A 17587-nucleotide genomic window follows, 5' to 3' on the forward strand; every position below is an offset into this window, starting at 1 on the left:
CTTAAAGGTTATCTTATACGGGCTGTGGGGAAAGTTCCTTAACCTGGTGGTGGTCAGTGTTCCATGACCTGATTACCCAATTCTTTAAGACTGAAAGAAGTGTTCCTTTCCTTATTTTTCTGTAACCATTTCCTCCTTTTTGTTTTCCATAACTGTTTCCTTCTTCCTGTTTCTCTGCCCCATCAATTGCTTTTTATTAAAAGTTCCATATGTGTTTTCCAAAAGTTATTCTTCTTCTAAAACATTCAATATCACCTATTAAAATTAAAAAGCAAAAATAAATTATATATTTAATAAGCATAAAATTGTTAAATGAAATTATTTAAATAAACTGACCTTTTTAATGTGATTTTTTGAAAAATTCATGATATATTATTCAACATTTCCATACAAATAAAATTCTTCACAATTCTAATCTATAAAGAATCAGTATCATATTTTGCTCATTATGTTTAAACCCACATATATAGAAATTTAATGGTGTTTTGTTTTGAGACAGGGTCTCACTCTGTTGCCCAGGCTAGAGTGCAATGGTGTCATAGCTCACTGCAACCTTAAACTCCTAGGCTCAAGTGATCTTCCTGTCTCAGCCTCCTGAGTACCTGGGGCTATAGTTATGTGCCACCATTCCTGGCTAGTTTTTAAATTTTTTTTAGAGCCATGTTGTCCAGGCTGGTCTCGAACTCCTAGCCCCAAGTGATCCTCCCCTCAGCCTCCCAAAGTGCTAGGATTACAGGTGTGAGCCACCCAGCCCAGGCTTTAATGATAATTTAAATTGTTTAATGTTGCAAAAGCATGAGCAATTGCTGCAAATACCTTACCAATTCTTCCTGCCTCCAAAACATGATTTGAAATATAAAGCAAAGAAAGGGAATGCCTGGTACTCAGAAATGACATTTTGTTATGCAAAAATTTGCTGCTTTTCTGCTATCTGAAAGGAAGGATCTGAGAGGTAGTTACTTTGTCTTTTCTAGTACCCAAGCATGCTGCTGCCCAAATCCTCCCTGTACTTGGAAGCAGTAAGTATTTGATTTCAGCAATGATATAACCCACAATATAACTCACAAACCTCACCTCATTGAAACTTAGTCACCTCTGCACACTGGAATGTTACATAATAAATTTTAACACATTGAAAACTAGTGTTTATCCATATGGCCACATTAACTTTTGTTGTATAAACCTCAAAATAAAACTTGCTCTAAGTCTCGTTGTAAGAAGTTCAATCAGTTCAGAAAAAGAAAATGTTCTCTAGGCCCACAGAGTAAGATTGTGCAGGTTGTGGATCTGAGGTTGGTCTGGCTGTGACATGTCACCCCATTGATGGCCAGGGTTGATTGTGTAGGTTGTGCCATGAACAACCCCAGGGGGCACTATTCACATGGTAGTAAATTTTTACATTTTTTAATGATAGTTTTCCAGCAGATGGCAGTAAATTGTCTGGAAGAAAGGGAGCTTTTAAAAAATTCTCACAAAGGTATTTGATATGGGCTAGCAGGAGGGTTGAGTCATTCTTCTCCCCAGAGGTAACCTCTTTTAAAAGCTTGAAGTTGTCCTTCTAGACCATATATTCACATGCATAAATATATGTACATATACAAATAGAACAAGTTTTATAATTTTAAAACTTCTTATATATATACATATATAGTAGCACACTATATTTTCTATCTTGCCTTTCTCAGTCAATATGTCTTGAAGATCTTTCAATGTCAATGCATATAGACTTACCTCATTTTTTAATTTGATGCATAGTATTCCACACTATGAATGTACTATAGGTTATTTAAACATTCCTGTATTGATGAACATTTAACTTGCTTCATTTTTTTGCTGTTACCAACAATGCTGCAATGTCCATCCTTGCACATGTCTTCTCAGGCACTTGTGTGAGGGTTTCGGTAGGAGAGATACTGAGAAGTGATATCGTTGGGCCATCGGCCATACTGATTTTAGTTTTGTTAGGACACTGATAATTGCTTTTCCATTTTACACTCTCATGAGCAGAGCATGAAAATGTCTGCTGTCAACATGTGATGCTGTCAATTAAAAAATTTTTTGACTAAGCTAACTGTTGAAAAATGGATTCTCCTTTTATGTTTAGCAGCATTGGTACTTCCTCTTTTGTAAATTATCCGTTCATACAAAAGGAGTTAAGACTATGCCACCCCAAAATATGCTGCTCTGGCATATTGACTATTTTGAATCAAAGGTACTAAAGAACTAACTCCCAAGAAAACACCCCCAAAACAAACAAAATCAAACAGGTGCAAGAAGATCACTCTGACTTTCATTCTGTTTCTTGAAAACAGGAGAGGAAATTGCCATGTGAAAGATACAGTATTCTTATCAAGGACAGGAAGTCAAGACCTAGAAAATTCTGTACAGACCTTGTTAAAATAACTTGATCTTTTAAGCCTCTGCACATAATTTCGTTATTTTTTCACAATTCACCATTCTTTGTCCAAAGCAGTTATGTAAGCAATTGACTCGAACTGCTTCTTTGGGTCTTCATTTCCTATAAAAGCCTATATTAAAACTTGTATGTGTGTATGCTTTTCTCCTGTTAATCTGTCTTATGCCAATTTAATTCTCCAGCCCAGCCTAAAAGAAGATGGAGGTGGAGTTTTGCTGCCTCTACAATACCTTCAGTGCTTGTCTCTTTGTTTATATATTTTTGAACACACTCCACATAACATTAGAATGATTCAAAGGATATAAAGCAAAAGTAATCTTCCACCCTTGCCCCTCCTCCCTTACTTCACCTCACTGAAGTTCATTCTTTCAGAGATATTTCATACATATACTGGTTGTTTAAAAAAATTTCAGTCTGTGTATGCTTGTTCACAGAAAACTGTATAAATTAATATAAGCATGTTCTCTTCTGAAAGAGTTGTCATGAGATTTGGATACTACACAACTGTTTATTCAGGAGAGAGATGAGATATGCATTAAAAACAATTATATCTAAATAATATTTATAAAGCTCTTTCTTACTACTCTGCTGCAGTACTGAGTTAAGTAATTTACATCTATTATATTGTCTCTTAAAAACAAACCTATGGGGTAGGTACTATTTCACCAATAAAACTGAGGCTTGGAAAGTTGAAGTGACTTGCTGAAGGTTCTCTGGCACTAAGTAGAAACTTTGGGCTTAGAAGGAAGCTTTTTGGCACTAAAGCGTGAGCCTTAACCACTATATTCTACCACCTCCACATGGTTATTGATTGTAACGTACCCAATATCCAGAACTAGTACCATGCATATCGCAACTTACAGGCTACAGCACATGTAGAGCATGAGCCCTGAGCTGCTCCATCCAAGTGGATGGCTTCTCTACTGGTCTCTTGACTGATGGTGCTAATTCTACCATACTACAATTTATATCAAAGGTATAGACATTAGATGATTGGGACTGGGTTTGTGTTTTGTTTTTGTCAGTTTTAACTAGCCAATTTATTATTTTTAGTTTGTATAATAATAATAATAAGATAAAATTTGCCATTGAAACAAATGCTTTTAAAATGCAGTTTTTGATAAGGCAAAGTTTATTTTGGTTTTATTCTTTTCTTCTTTTTTTTTTCCTTTTAAGGAATAAAACTATTTTGATAGAGCAAAAGGGACAGGACATCACTGCGGCATGCATTCCATGAGTGGGTCCTGTGCCATATTGGGCAAGGTACCCACCTCTCTGCTTGAGTATGTACTCCTGTTGTTCATGTAAGGACAAGTGAACACACAGCACGTCTTCCAGTGATAATTCCCAATATAGACATTTTAGCACTTATAAGGATTTGTCTTCTTACCTGCATTTTCTATTTGTGGTAAAATGTGAGGATGTGTTAGATATTCTTAGTGCTTCATCTTTGAAGAAAAATTTCAGCTACTCCTCTTTCAAATTTATGAATAGTTTAGATTGAAGAAAATCTTAAACTGTTTATAAACTGTTACAATTTGCAACTACCCCTTTGATTAAATTAGAATTTTCTCAATATTGAGCAATCAAATAAAGAAAAAAGTTACATGTTGACACCGATAGGAGATTCCTATGATCATTCACAAACTCCTAGTTTCAAATGCTGGTGTTCACTGAAACAGCTTCCAGTGGTCAGTGATTTCTTTACTATAAGCAAATGCAACAAAATTGAGTTCATCAAATAAATGTATAGTTATGAAATACTATTTTTCTATTTTATAAATGGGGTTCATTTGATGAAAACGTCCTATTGCTAAAGATGTTTGAAAACTACTTAATTGGACCACTAAAGAAAGGCTGTTGTAGGATTCTGAGAGTTGAGAGCGTCCACAGGAGGATGGAAAGCAGAGGGTGAGTTCCACCTCGATCTTTAACGTTAATGAACCTGCAAAGGAGTTTTTGTTCCTAGGCTCAGTATACAGAAAGCCACTTATTGAGACAATGAGGATTGTCAAGGAAAAAAAGTTTATTGCAGAGTATGTCAACCGGGAGGTGGGAGGACTGCTTCAAATCCACCTCCCCAACTGACAGGGTCAGGGGTTTTTCTAGAGATGAAATGAATCACGCATGAAGTGAGTGAGCACCATTACATGTTTGGGGTGGACTACAGAGCATGCAAGCACAGCAAGAAATCATACTGGCACATACAACCACGTGATCAATAAATGGCAGATAAGCCCCTCCCAGGGCAGAGATTTTAGTGGTATAATGAGCTAGAGGGTAATACTGGTCATCTTTTCAGTCTTGCGTACGTGTGGGTTGTGGGGAGTAGGTTGCTCAGCTGGTCCTTGAGCAAGATTTTTGGTGGAATGTTGCTTATCTTGACTTCTCTGAGCAATCAGATGGTGTAAGTAAGGCCTTGTAGTTATCTCATGGCTGCAAGGATGTTCTGCCATTTCTGGAAAAACAATTCAAAAAGGAAGAGATCAGTGAAACAGAAAGTTAAAAAGTTCTGGTCAGTAAATCTTACTGGCCTGGAACTTGAAACATAAGAGAACTGCAAAAAGGCGTTTTTGTTCATGGAGCTGGTTTCAACCTGGCCAAGATGAAATGAATGGGACTTGGACCAGAGTGGATCAAGCGAAGGGAGTGGGTCAAAGGCAGTGCCAACTTTAGCAGGTTTGGGGTGTTAACTGGGAGAATAGTAGTCCACTAAGAAAAATAAGGAAGATGGGGGAGGTAGATGGATGTGAAGTCTAAACCTCTTTATCTTACAAATAGGTAAGCTGGCTCAAAACTTTTTTCAAGTCTTTTTTGGGGAGGGGTGCATAGGATAAATATTTTGAAAAACCATATTAGATTTATATTCAAGAGTAATTATTTTCAATCAAATTAATCTATATGCCTTCATGCTTTAAAAAAATAATTATAATTGGAAGATCAGAAATCAAAATCCAAATTATTTGTCAATTTTAAAATTTTTCCTCACATCTCATTACTTTATGGTGAATGATCAAAACTGTCTTCTGTACATTATAAATATCTCGTGTAATAGTGTTTCTCAAGAAAACAGGACCATTCATGTAAACGTAAAGGTAAAGTGTTTTAAATATAATGTTATATATAGTATCCGTTAATTATAATCTCTGACCACCGAGTCCAAACAACTTCCATTTTTACTGTCTATGGATTTTGCAATTTTCCCAAGAGATGCAGGAAGGACAGACAGTGGAGGTGGCTTTCCATAATGTGTCTAACAAAGTGCACTTGCCTTGGAGATGGTAGAGATTAGAGAAGAGGATCAAGTTACAGTAACAGCTAAAATTTAATGAACACTTACTATGTACCCATCACGGTTCTGAGAGCTTTATCTGGGTTACTTCATTTAACTTCCACAACAACCCTGTGAGGCTGGGGGTATTATTATCATTCTTCTTTTTCAGGTGAGGAAATGAGGCTAGAAAGTTTAAGTTATTTTCCCACGGTTTCATAGTGAACAGTGGTAAAGCTAAGATTTGAACCCAGTTAGCTTGACCATAGAAAGCCACACTTGAGGCAGGATTTTGGCGGGTAAAAGGCTGAATGAACGCTTGTCAGTGGTATATCCACCACAAATATAACAAGGAAGTGAGTTTCTCAAATGCTTCTATTACAATCCTACATACAAAGAACTGAGAAAATATTCTATGAGACATAAATATAAAATACGACTGATCCCCAGCATAAAGAAATTATGCCCAGAGAGACAGAAATGGTAATCATTGTTATGTGAATTTTTTTGTGCCTTTCATAGTTTTTATACACAGAAAATATTATTTTCATGTTATTTTATTTGTTTATTTATTTAGAGATGGAGTCTCGCTCTGTTGCCCAGCTAGAGTGCAACAGCGTCATCATAGCTCACTGCAACCTCAAATTCCTGGGCTCAAGCGATCTTCCTGCCTCAGCCTCCCGGGTAGCTGGGACTACAGGCACTTACCACCACACCTGGCTAAATTTTTCTATTTTTAGTAGAGATGGTGTCACACTCTTGCTCAGGCTGGTCTCAAACTCCTGAGCTCAAGCAATCCTCCTGCCTAGGCCTCCCAGAGTTCTAGGATTACAGGCATGAACCACGGCGCCCAGCCTTGATGTTATTTTTAGAGTATTTGATTTATTAAAGTTACAAGTTTAATAGCATAATTTTTCCTTAGTTTTTAAAGTTTGATTTACTGTGTGGAAAAACAGTTTTTCCCCTTTCTCATAATCAACACAGAAGACTTCTGTGACCAAATGTATGTGGTCACGAACAATCAAGTGAATTCTGCAGCAGACACGAGCTGAGTGACCTCCAGCCCAGTTCAGTTCTGACACTTTCCGGAAATAGCATCAGGTCCTGCAGGTTGAGGTTCGGTCCCACAAGATCGCCCCTCACTTTCGCTGGCAACTGAAATCGCTCCAGGTTGTTTCACCTGTGCTTGTGACTGACGGGCTATAAATTGGGATCCCATGACCCGCTTCTTGGGTTTGATTAACTTGCTAGAGCAGCTCACAGAAGTCAGAGAAACACTTAAACGCTTACTGGTTTATTGTAAAGGGCATTACAAAGATGGAGAGATGCATAGGTCAAGGGATAGGAAGGGGCCTGGAGTTCCCAAGCCTTCCCCTATCGCACCACCCTCCAGGAACCTGCACACATTCAGATATCTGGAAGCTCTCTGAACTCTGTCCTTTTTGTATTTTTATGGAGCCTTCATTACATAGGCATGATTGATTAAACCACTGGCCCCACGTAGGATTTTAGGAGTTGTATGCCAAATATATATTTTATAATATCATACTAATCTCATTTTCTATTTATAACTCCAGCAAATTTTAACAAGCAAAGAGCCATTTGATTAATGTTTGATCACATTAACAAACATATTCACCTCTAAACATTTTAAACTTCATTCATGAATTTAATATATTTGTTTCCCTTGTTAAGCTCTTTGATTAACAAGTAATTCGACATCTAATTAAGTTTATAAATGTGGTAAATCTGCTCCAATACTGTTTATTAACTTAGCAAGACTTTATCTTAAAATCATTAGCATATAGGTATCTATTAAATTACACATTTTAAACTTAAAAGTGCAAGGCAAATGGTTACTCTGGTAGGCCAAGTTCTCTTTAATATTATATGCACACAGAATTCCAAATATGCCCAGCTTCTTTAAAACAAAGTATTAATATTATGGGCTTGACTCAAACATTTCGTACTTAGTCCAGTCTTTCCAGGATTAAAATGCACGCCTACTAAGAATTTTGATATTTCTTCTTAAAGGCGACTTTTATGGTGACCTTATCAGTAGGCAGGGTTTCTTAATTACCGTTAGAATTCCAGTGTTTACCCAACCTCACTGGTGGTGAAACAGAAATACTTCAAGCTAAAAAAGACAACCGTCACTTGAGTCAGTCCCCTGGATTTGGGTTGTGAGTTATTGTTCTTAAACTAGAACTACAACCCAGCTGCTGAATTGGATTAAAATAATTTCTTATTGCTCCGTTCTTTTCTGAATTATTTTCATAGTCTACCTTTCTGTTAGGGCCATAATTTTAACAGATCTTTAAATGACTTCCTTTAGACTCTCCAAGGGTTGTTTGTTGCTCTGTCTACAACTGTAAAATTATGCACTTGACAATAAATTCAGAAAGATTTTAATTTTGCAGAATCTCTGAGGACCTTAGATACGTGCTGCATTTTGTATTCCAATCAATGCTTTTCTTTGTGGAGCACAGGGACAAGAATTTGGAAAATATATTTTAATTTGATTTTCAAAATCAGTCAAGGTTACATTCACTTGTGTGTTAAGACTTGGGCGCAATTTTAGGAAATTAAATAACAGTGATTCAGGGTTCAGCCATACAAGTTTGGGATCCAAGATGTTAAGATACAACGTTGTATTTTTATAAGTTTTATTATGGAGTCAACATAGAGGTAGAGTGAAGATATGTACATTTTCAGGTAGGCCTGGTATGGCTCCTGACTAATAATTGGCAGCAAGCTGTGTCTAATGGGAAAATTCATGCTTGAAAAGTGAAATATTAGGCAACGTTTGTTAATTCTGTGTCATTTAGTCACCCAGTTACAGTTTTAAGTGATTATTGCGATTTTGCATGTAAACAGGTGGATCTGACCCAGTCCAAGGTGACATTTGAGAAATGCTTCAGGTTCCTTGGCAGATCTCATGGTTTTCCCCCCAAATGTTTTATTATGAGAAATTTTAAACATACAGAAAAGTTGAAAGAATTTTACAGTAAACACCCATATGCCCAGTACCTGTATCCCACTATTAACAGTCTGCCCTCTTGTTTATCACGTTATTTATCCATCCCTCTCCCCATCAGCAGTCCTCTCCTCCAGCAAAGGCACCGGGTTAGGAAGCCCAAGGTGGCTTTCAAGTGGTGATTCCCAAGGGTGCCGCTCGCACGCCTGCAGCCTCAGCGTCCGCGCAAATGGGGTTATTTCCCCTCCATCGCGGTTTCAGGGACGAAGGCCACCGGCTCCGGCTCTGGAGCGCCACGCGCCCCCAGGCGGCCTTACCCACTGCCCAGCGGGACCCGCTCGGGGCCGCCTCTCGGCCGCGGGGCGGCGGCCCCACCCGGGCCGGGCGGCGCGGGGCCGGCGGAAGCGGCAGGCCGGGCGGCCACACGCGGGCGGCGGGCGCTGGGCGCGGGCGCGGGGCCGCTACGTGCGCGGGGAGCGCGGGGCTGCGCTCGGGTGCGCTCCCGGGCGCTCGCCGCCGCCGCCGCCGCGCCTTTGAGTCAGCAAACTCCGCAGCCCGCCGGCCCTGCTCTGCCTTGCCCAGTCCTGCCCCGCGGGGAGGAGCTGCCCGTAAGTGACAGGGGACCTGCCGGCAGGCCTCCCTGCGCCGCCGGGGTGGGCATCGCGGCCGGGGGACGCGCCGGCCGCCCCTTCCTTTCCCAGGTGCGGGGGTCCCTTCCCGCTGCGCCCAGGTGCCGGCTCCCCTGCGGCTCGGCTGAGGTTTGGGGCCCCTGGGATTGGCGCGGAGGAGCTGCCGTTTGTCCAGCCGAGGTGTGCGGGGGAGGAGGAAATGGTGGGCTTGTTTCCTGGGGGGGTAGGGGGAGATGGAACGTGTCGATCCAGGGGTTCCTGGCTGAAAACACCTCGGGGAGAGGGTGGGGCAGACTGAAATTCTGGATTCCAAAAGTGGTGCTGTGGCACCTTCCACCAGGCCGGGTTTGGGTGGGTATTTTATTATTATTATTATAATTATTCACGAAAGGGTAGCTTTGAGTTTAGAAATTGGGAGGGGTAGGCAAGGTTTTTCGTGGGATTATGGGATGGAGGGAAAAGGCCTGAGGGAAGATTCACATTGACGTTATCTGGTTTGGTGACACGAAAAGCAACAGCCTGTTTTTCAGTTATGGATGCATCATACTTTTGTAAAATTACATTGATTATCGAGGGGGATGGTTATGGAACAGAGAGCAACATGTCCTGTTTGTCTGTTTCTGCAAGACACGTTCACACTTAAGAATAACAGAATTAGAAATTTAGAGCAGGAAGGAGGCTTTGCACATGATCACCATCAAACCTTTCATTTTACAGACAAGGAGGCTAAGGCCCGGGGAGGGGCGTGGAGACCAGGGTCGTTCAGCCAGATGGCAGGAGAAACAGGCCTAGAGCCTGTGGGCTTCTGACCCCCACTCCGGAGTTCTGTCCGCTTGTTGGGTGTGGCCGTGTTACCTGGGTTTGGATTGCATGAACTCCCCCTGCTCTCTTGGGAGAAGGCTGGACCAGAGGGGCTGAGCTGGTGGCCAGTGAGAACAGGGTACCACCCCTAGACTACTGACCACCTCTGATGAGACTCCTCAGTAAGAGAGTGGAGGTGAGGGACTCCCGCTGTGGTTCTGCTGTCACTTCCAGTGATGTCTATTCCTAAGGCATGTATGCAGCTGGACCTTTATTTATTTATTTTTTTAAAGGAATGGTAGACTTAAGACTGGCTGATAGGCCTGCTTTTTAATTAAATTAATTAATTAATCAATTTATTTTTTGGGACACGGTTCTGTTGGGACTTGCTCTGTTGCAGCTGGAGTGTGGTGGCAAAATCACAGCTCACTGCAGCCTTGAACTCCTGGGCTCAAACGATCCTCCTGCCTCAGCCTCTCAAGTAGCTGGGACTACGGGGGATCACACCGTACCTTGCTAATTTTTAAAATTTATTTTATAGAGATGGCATTTCACTGTTGCCCAGGCTGGTGTCAACTCCTGGGCTCAAGGTGCTGGGATTACAAGTGTGAGCCATCGTGCCCCGGCAGGGCTGTTTTTAATAAAGATATAAAAATAGAATACATGTAGAAGTAAATATGTGAAGATGTGAAATGACGTGATTAGCACCGCCTCAGCTACTCATCCTGTTTCTTGTGCCCCTCCATTTCATCCTTACTTCCTGGTTACCACATCAGGTTGATGTTGAAAGAGTCGGACCTGCTCAGGCTGCCACTACGCCTCACCAGGGGTCTGTTGACTGGCACACTGCTTCTCTGCCAACCGCTCTGGGCTGTGGTACACACTTCCTCTTATTTTACTAATGGGAAGGCCTCCTGAGTTTGGTATCCTGAAGCTTGAAATAAACACCTTCATTCTTTTTCGAATAAAAGTGTTTAATTAATTAAAGAGTAATGCTAGTGTTCTACTACAGCAATTCTACCTTGGCGTGCTCTGTATCTTTTCTCAGCCCTAGGATTGCTACTTTAATTTTAAGGGTTCACTTTGCTAGTTAAGCTAGTGGGGGAAATGACTTCTTTTTCCTCTTTTGGTGTCAGGGCTGTGGTTTCACAACCACTTATGAAAGGCAGAGAACTGGTTCAGAGCAGGGTTTCATTTACTTAAGGCTTTGTGATTCTGTATATTTTTCTGTTGTATTCTCTTTGTCTTTAACAGTTTGTAGTAAGCCTCAGCGATCTAGACCTTAGAGATAGGCTTTATGGGGGTCTTTGAACCCCCCACAATTATGTGATTTCATGTTCATGTGCGAAAGTGCATTATTTTGGGGGAGAGAATCCATAGCTTTCTTCAGATTCTTAAAGGATCACCCAGGGTGGAAAGGTTAGTAATGACTATTATATTCCAATAGTCTCATTCTACATATGAGGCCACTGGGGTCTGGTGGAGAAGCAGAATAACTTAATCTGAACTGCACAGCTAATAGAGGGAGAAAGGGGACTCAAACTCAGGTCTCCTGATTTCCAGTCTCATCTTCTTTCCATTATACCTCCACAGTTCCCTGTGGAGTAAATGGTGGCAGGTGAATAAATTATGAAATGCCAAAGACCCCCAGCTCTCCCACCAGGCTGCCACAGCACGTGAGAGACTAGCGAAGCTTTCCGGGAGCACCTATCAAAATACAACATCTTTTGGCATGTTATCTTATTAGCTGAGCCACTGTACTCTGATTTGGGATAGGAATCTACAACTCTGAGATAAGCCAGGAGAATACAAGCTGTTTGGAGAGAAAGGGAAAGTTTCAGAGCACGCGTTGGTTGAGGCACAAGGCAGCCATTCAGACCTCTTGGTAAAATTGTCGTGTTGGAACGTTTTTGCTGAGAGATTTATAAATTCAAATGAAATTCCCTGCAGTCTGAGATTTCTATGTAGTGTGTGACCCACTGGGAAGTAAGGCCATCTCCTAGCTACAGGTTGATGCTCCAACGACAAAAGAAGAATAATAGGTCATGAGACCTTTATTAGTTTAGGCCAGCTCATTACTGTGGATTAAATTTTACAAACTGATAATAAGGTTTACCTGGAAAAATAGATTTGTAAAAATAGGCAATACATTTTGGAAAGAGTACTGAGGAGGGGCTTGTGCAGCCAGCTATAAAAATATATCACCTGGGACCAGTATTAGGAAGTCCAGAGATGGTTCCATTGTAAAGATAGGAATTGAGTGTAAGATAAAATTGACTGTGGTACAGTCTGTTGGTACAGTTGGCTGTCCACTTGGGAAAAAAATTAGATCCCTGCCTCATACCATTCACAAAAGTATTATAAATTCCATTTAGATGAAAGATTAAATGTCAAAATCAAAATTATAGGAGATGGTTTTTAAGAATAACTTTGGGGTAGGAAAGACCTCAGTTTAATGAAACTCAGAAACCATAAAAGAAAATATTGATAGATGTAATTCATGAAACATTATACTTTAGTGAGAAAAAAGATGCCATAAACAAAGTTAAAAGGCAGATGACAAAGTAGTAGAGCAAATAGTTGGAACAAGCACAAAGTTTGAGAAATCAATAGAAAGAAATAATCTAATAGGGATACGGACAAAGGCTATTCATAGATAATTCGCTTATGTATACAAAAATGCTTAACCTCATTAATAATTAGATAAGTGTGGATTAAAATCAGCCATGAAACCATTTTTGTGTAGGCTGATAGTATCTAGTGTTGGTGAAAGTGTGGGAAAGTAGATTGTCATCATATATTTTTGGGGGGAGTATAACTTCGTACAGTCTCTTGGGAAGGCACTTTGCAGTGTTTATAATGTTTTAAAATTTGCATACTTTCTGATCAGTACTTCCACTTCTAGGACCTTATTCCTCAGAAATACTTGCCTATTTGAAAAAAGAAGGAAGTTGCTATAAATGAGCTGATAGGGAAAATGTCCATTATATATTATATTAGTCAGTTTGGGCTGCTATAACAAAATACCATAGACTGGGTGGCTTAAACAACAGAAATTTATTTCTTACAGTTTTGGAGGCTGGGAAATGCTGGCTGATTCAATTCCTGGTGAGGGCTCTCCTCCTGGCTTGCAGATAGCTGCCTTCTTGCTGTGTCCTCATGGTAGAGAGGGAAAGAGAACAAGCTCTCTGGTGTCTCTTCTAACACTAATCCTATCACGAGGGCCCCATCCTTTTGACCTCATCTAAACCTAATCACCTCCCAAAGGCCCCATCTCCAAATACCAACACATTGGGGTTTAGGGCTCTACTGTTATGAATTTGGAGGGGACGCGGTCTATAACATGTATTAAGTAATGAAAGCAAAGTGCAGAACAGGAGGAGATAAATGACCTCAATTTTTGAAAAAATAAAATCTGGAAGGATATGCCCCTAATTGTAGACAGTCATTACCTATGGAGAGTACAATTAGAAAGGGAATGATAGTATAGAGGATTTCAGCAATATATTCCTATTTTTTAAAAATTTTAGATTTTGAAATAATTTTAAACTTATAAAAAAGTAGCAAAATAATCTTTTATTTTTAAAAAATGAGTATGTAATACTGAAACACAAAAATAATACTTAAGAATGCCTGTGAAAAAAATAACAAAATGATTTAAAGTGTTAATAAGGCCCTCTTGCCTAGAGCCTCCCAGCTGGGCTCGCTGGGTAGGGTATGGTCTGCACTTGAGTAGAAGCCTGGCCTTCTGGATCAGATGAGTATGCTCAGCTGCCTTTTTGGCTACTCATTCCAAAGGTTTGTCCCAGCTTCCACTCCTGAAGGTAGAAATTGTTATGTATTAATAGCAAGAATATTGCTTAGTTCCAAAGGGTGTCTACCCAAGATAATGTGTTCCTTAAGCACTTAAAAAAATCAGCATGCATCTCTCAATTTAGCTTTGTTTCCTGGGTATAGCACAAAACTAGTCCTGTTACCCTTTCATAGTTGGTGTTTTCTCAGCATACCGGCCCTCTTCCCAAAACACACACACACACACACACAGGGATTGTCAAACCTGGGCTTTCTGGCATTAACAGTCCAGATTTGTGTAGTTAAAAATGTGTATATTCTCTGGCACGCAAGAAATCTGGCTGGTTAACAGTGGAACTTAAAGTAAACTACATATGTAGATATCCTTGTGGTTTGTTTTCCCCCCAGGCAGTCTGGATCCCTTAGTAAGATAAAAAAGGGAACTCTTGGGTCTCTTTCAGAGTCAGGCTGGAAATTCGTATTAAATTCCTATTAGCTCCCAAGATGCCCTCCATTAGGAAGCCGTGGATTCCTGGTGGTGGGAGAACAGAAAAGGGGGTGAGGGGAACCAAAGGGGTGCCAAAGGCCAAAGACATACTTGGCCAAGGACCAGTCCTGTGTCCAGGGAGTGATAAAGCTTTCTGACTTGCTTCCAGGAGCACTTTATATTAATATTTGTTTGGCATGCTTACATGTTTTCGGAAAGAGAGGGGGACACCTGTTTGGTACTTGTCATGTGCCACACACTGCCCTGGCCACTTTGATTTACATTGTCTCGTTTAATCCTATGAAATAGGAATTTTTGTGCAATAGGCCATTATCTCCAGTTCAGAGATATTTCATGACTTGAACTCACAGCTGTTCCCATGCCCGTTTTTTTCTTCAGCACTCTATCTTAAGATTCCCACCATTGTGTTTGCTTTTAGAGCCAAGATGACACTTTCTCTGATACAACTATTGAGGGAAAATGTAAAAGCCATACTGGGTACCTTATTAGGTACAGGACTCTGAGGTTTCCACTTCTGATCCTCAAACATAATCCATGTAGGTTATAAAAGGCTGTAATTTGGGGGCTGGGTTATAAATTTTTTCACTGACATCATGGACCACCAGGGCTTTGTCTTGGTTTATTTAGAGGAACCATGAGGTAGATGTAAAACTTTAGAGATTCTAACTTTAAGATCAGTGGTGCAAGGTTATTTTCATCTCCTTTTTTCCATCCTCCTTTCCCACTTTTCTGTCTCAGATATACATTTTCCTTCTTTGTGCCTCTTTATGCTTTCTTGATTCTGCAAAGGCCCCTGTAGCATTTGCCTGTAGTTCTGTTGGTATCAGAGAAAACGTGGAAAGCCACAACTTAAGCCTCCTGGGCCCAGAACCTTACACAGCTATCATCTATGTGAGGCACTTGCCCTAAAATGAGAGCCACCTCCTTTGCAGGCAGGAGGCAGACCCTACCCAGCTTGACTCCAGCAGTGACGGTGGGAAGTACCTCCCCTGCAGCTCTGAGGCAACCCCACCTTAGCACTGGTTTCCATTCGGCTGGCCTCCCTCTGCCTGCAGCCGGCCTCCCTTTTCACAGGTTTGCACGGCTACTCTGTTAAGCACTCAGCCTGGCCTGCCTGTCCACTAAGTACGGCCCGGACCCCTGGTGTGATCTCTTACTCATCTTGTGCGTTGTGTGCTCTTGTCCTTTGTTTTCACCAGCATGGCTGCTTTCCACATGTTTTCTGCTGCTTCCCCAGACCTCGATTCCTGTGACCACGTCTGCTGAATTCTGACAAGGGCTGCACTTGGAGCTCTGACCCCAGTTTTGCCATCTCTAGGCAAGATCTATTTCTGATAGTCTCAGAAATGAGGGAGAGAGAGAGAGAGAGAGAGAGAGAGAGGGGAGACCCTCAAGGGAGATCAGAGGTAACACTGTGGTTTGGATTCTCCTCAACTAAAGTCAGCTACTGGGAATTGGAATGCATTAGCTTCAGCTCTAGTGGTGGCAGACCACCAAAAGACTTTGAAAGGCTTTTTCATTCTTCTTTCAAGATTTACAGTATTCCTGCTCATTCATCCCTTTGTGCTTCAGCTGTGGCTGATTGTAAGGAAGAGAGACCCCCTCTCTAAAGTTAGCATCGGCAATGGGGGCTTATTGCAAGGATACCACAGACAACTCAGAGACAACTGTGTGGACCTAGAAAGTCAGAAACCAATGTTGCTCTTTCCCTCATCTCCCAAAGGCTTCCAGATCTCTAACTTCCCTTCTCTGTGCCTCTCCCTGGGGTTTCTCTACTTGCATGCTGGCTCTGTGTGGCCTGCCTGGCCCTGACTGCATGTGATTTTCCATTCAAATGCTCATTGTCCTCTGATGCATCTCTCAGGGCTCCCCCCACCCCCTTCTTTACTTTCTGCCTCTGTGACTGTGAACTCCTCAGCTCTCCTCTCCTCTGGGCACTGCTGCTCCATTCCCTTGCTGGTGCCTCTGATCCCAGATCCCTGCAATTAGCAGCTCCTCAGGGCTTGTCCTGGGTCCTCTTCCTCTTCTCTGCACTCTCTTCCAAGATCTGTTTTCCAACATTTTCATGCATAGCAATTATCTGGGAAACTTGTTAAGGCAGATTTTTGGGTCTCAGTATTCTAATTTAGTAGGTCTGGGATGAGACCTGGGAATCTGTATCTTATTCCAGAGGCCACGACAAACACTGGACAAGCTGGTTTTATTCTGTTAAGTATTGTTGATAAACTGCTAATTCCCGGATGCAGACGTCTAGCTGTCTCCCGAGAACTCCAGGTTTAGACATTGAACGCTGAATTTGACTGTGGCTCCTTGGATGTGTCACAGTCATCTCAGATTAACTTGCCCAGTGCTGTTGATCCTCCCCTCCCCTCCCCTGTTTTGTAGGGCCTGACGCTTAGACCCTACAGAGTTCTTTCCTGTAAGGAAAAGAGCACAGGGTTGAGAAGACAAAATGAGGTAGGGGAGCGTGGAGGTGCTGGTGCAGATGTGGGCTCGGACACTTGGCTTCTGTGGACTCTGGTCATTCCTCCTCTGCCCCAGTACCGTCTTCTCCAACCTTCCCTGTCTGAATATAGGCCTCTGCCCTCCGTTCATTTGTGCGGGCCCGAAACCTAGCCATTTCTCATCTTCACCCCATGTCCGAGCCTTCTCAAAGTCTTACTTGATTCTCTGATTCCAATCCCCTCCCCACTAATCACAGGCTGCCCTCATTACTCTCACATCCAGTCTCTCTTGTTCTACTTTGCTCCCCTCTGATCTATTTTCCCAAAGGCAGTCAGAGTAATCTAAAGCGGTGGTTCCCCACCCTTTTGGCACCGGGGACCAGTTTCATGGAAGACAATTTCCACAGGTGGGGGGGCCCGGGGGGTTGAGGGGAGAGGTGGAGCTCAGGTGGTGATGCAAGCGGTGGGGAGTGGCCATCATATAGATAAAGATTCCCTTGCTCCGCCCGCCACTCACCTCCTTCGACAAACCCAGGTGGGGCCGGCAGAGCTTTGTGGCTCCATCTCTAACAGGCTGCAGACCGGTACCTGTCCACAGCCCGGGGGTTGGGGACCGCAGTTCTAAAGGACATGCAATGGGACATGCCGGTCCTCTGATTTGCTCCAGTCCTGCCATGTGTTGTGTAAATGGCTGAGCCTGGTGGCTGCCCAGGGCTGTGGGCAGATGCGAGAGAGTTGGGGTGGGATCA

General features: G+C 42.0%; 1 protein-coding gene across 6 annotated transcripts in view; it reads left to right on the forward strand.

Moving 5' to 3' along the window:
- The first annotated feature begins 9150 nt into the window (after positions 1 to 9150).
- The window catches only part of SNX10 (sorting nexin 10), a 69954-nt gene continuing 61517 nt past the window's right edge, over positions 9151 to 17587 (forward strand). For 3 of the 6 annotated variants that reach the window (XM_045564518.1, XM_045564522.1, XM_045564521.1), the window contains exon 1: positions 9281 to 9473. The gene's annotated coding sequence lies outside the window, so the exon portion shown is untranslated. The other 3 variants (XM_045564519.1, XM_045564517.1, XM_045564523.1) reach the window with 2 other exon arrangements.

The sequence above is a fragment of the Lemur catta genome, chromosome 11 (assembly GCF_020740605.2).
Source record: "Lemur catta isolate mLemCat1 chromosome 11, mLemCat1.pri, whole genome shotgun sequence".
NCBI lineage: Eukaryota > Metazoa > Chordata > Mammalia > Primates > Lemuridae > Lemur > Lemur catta.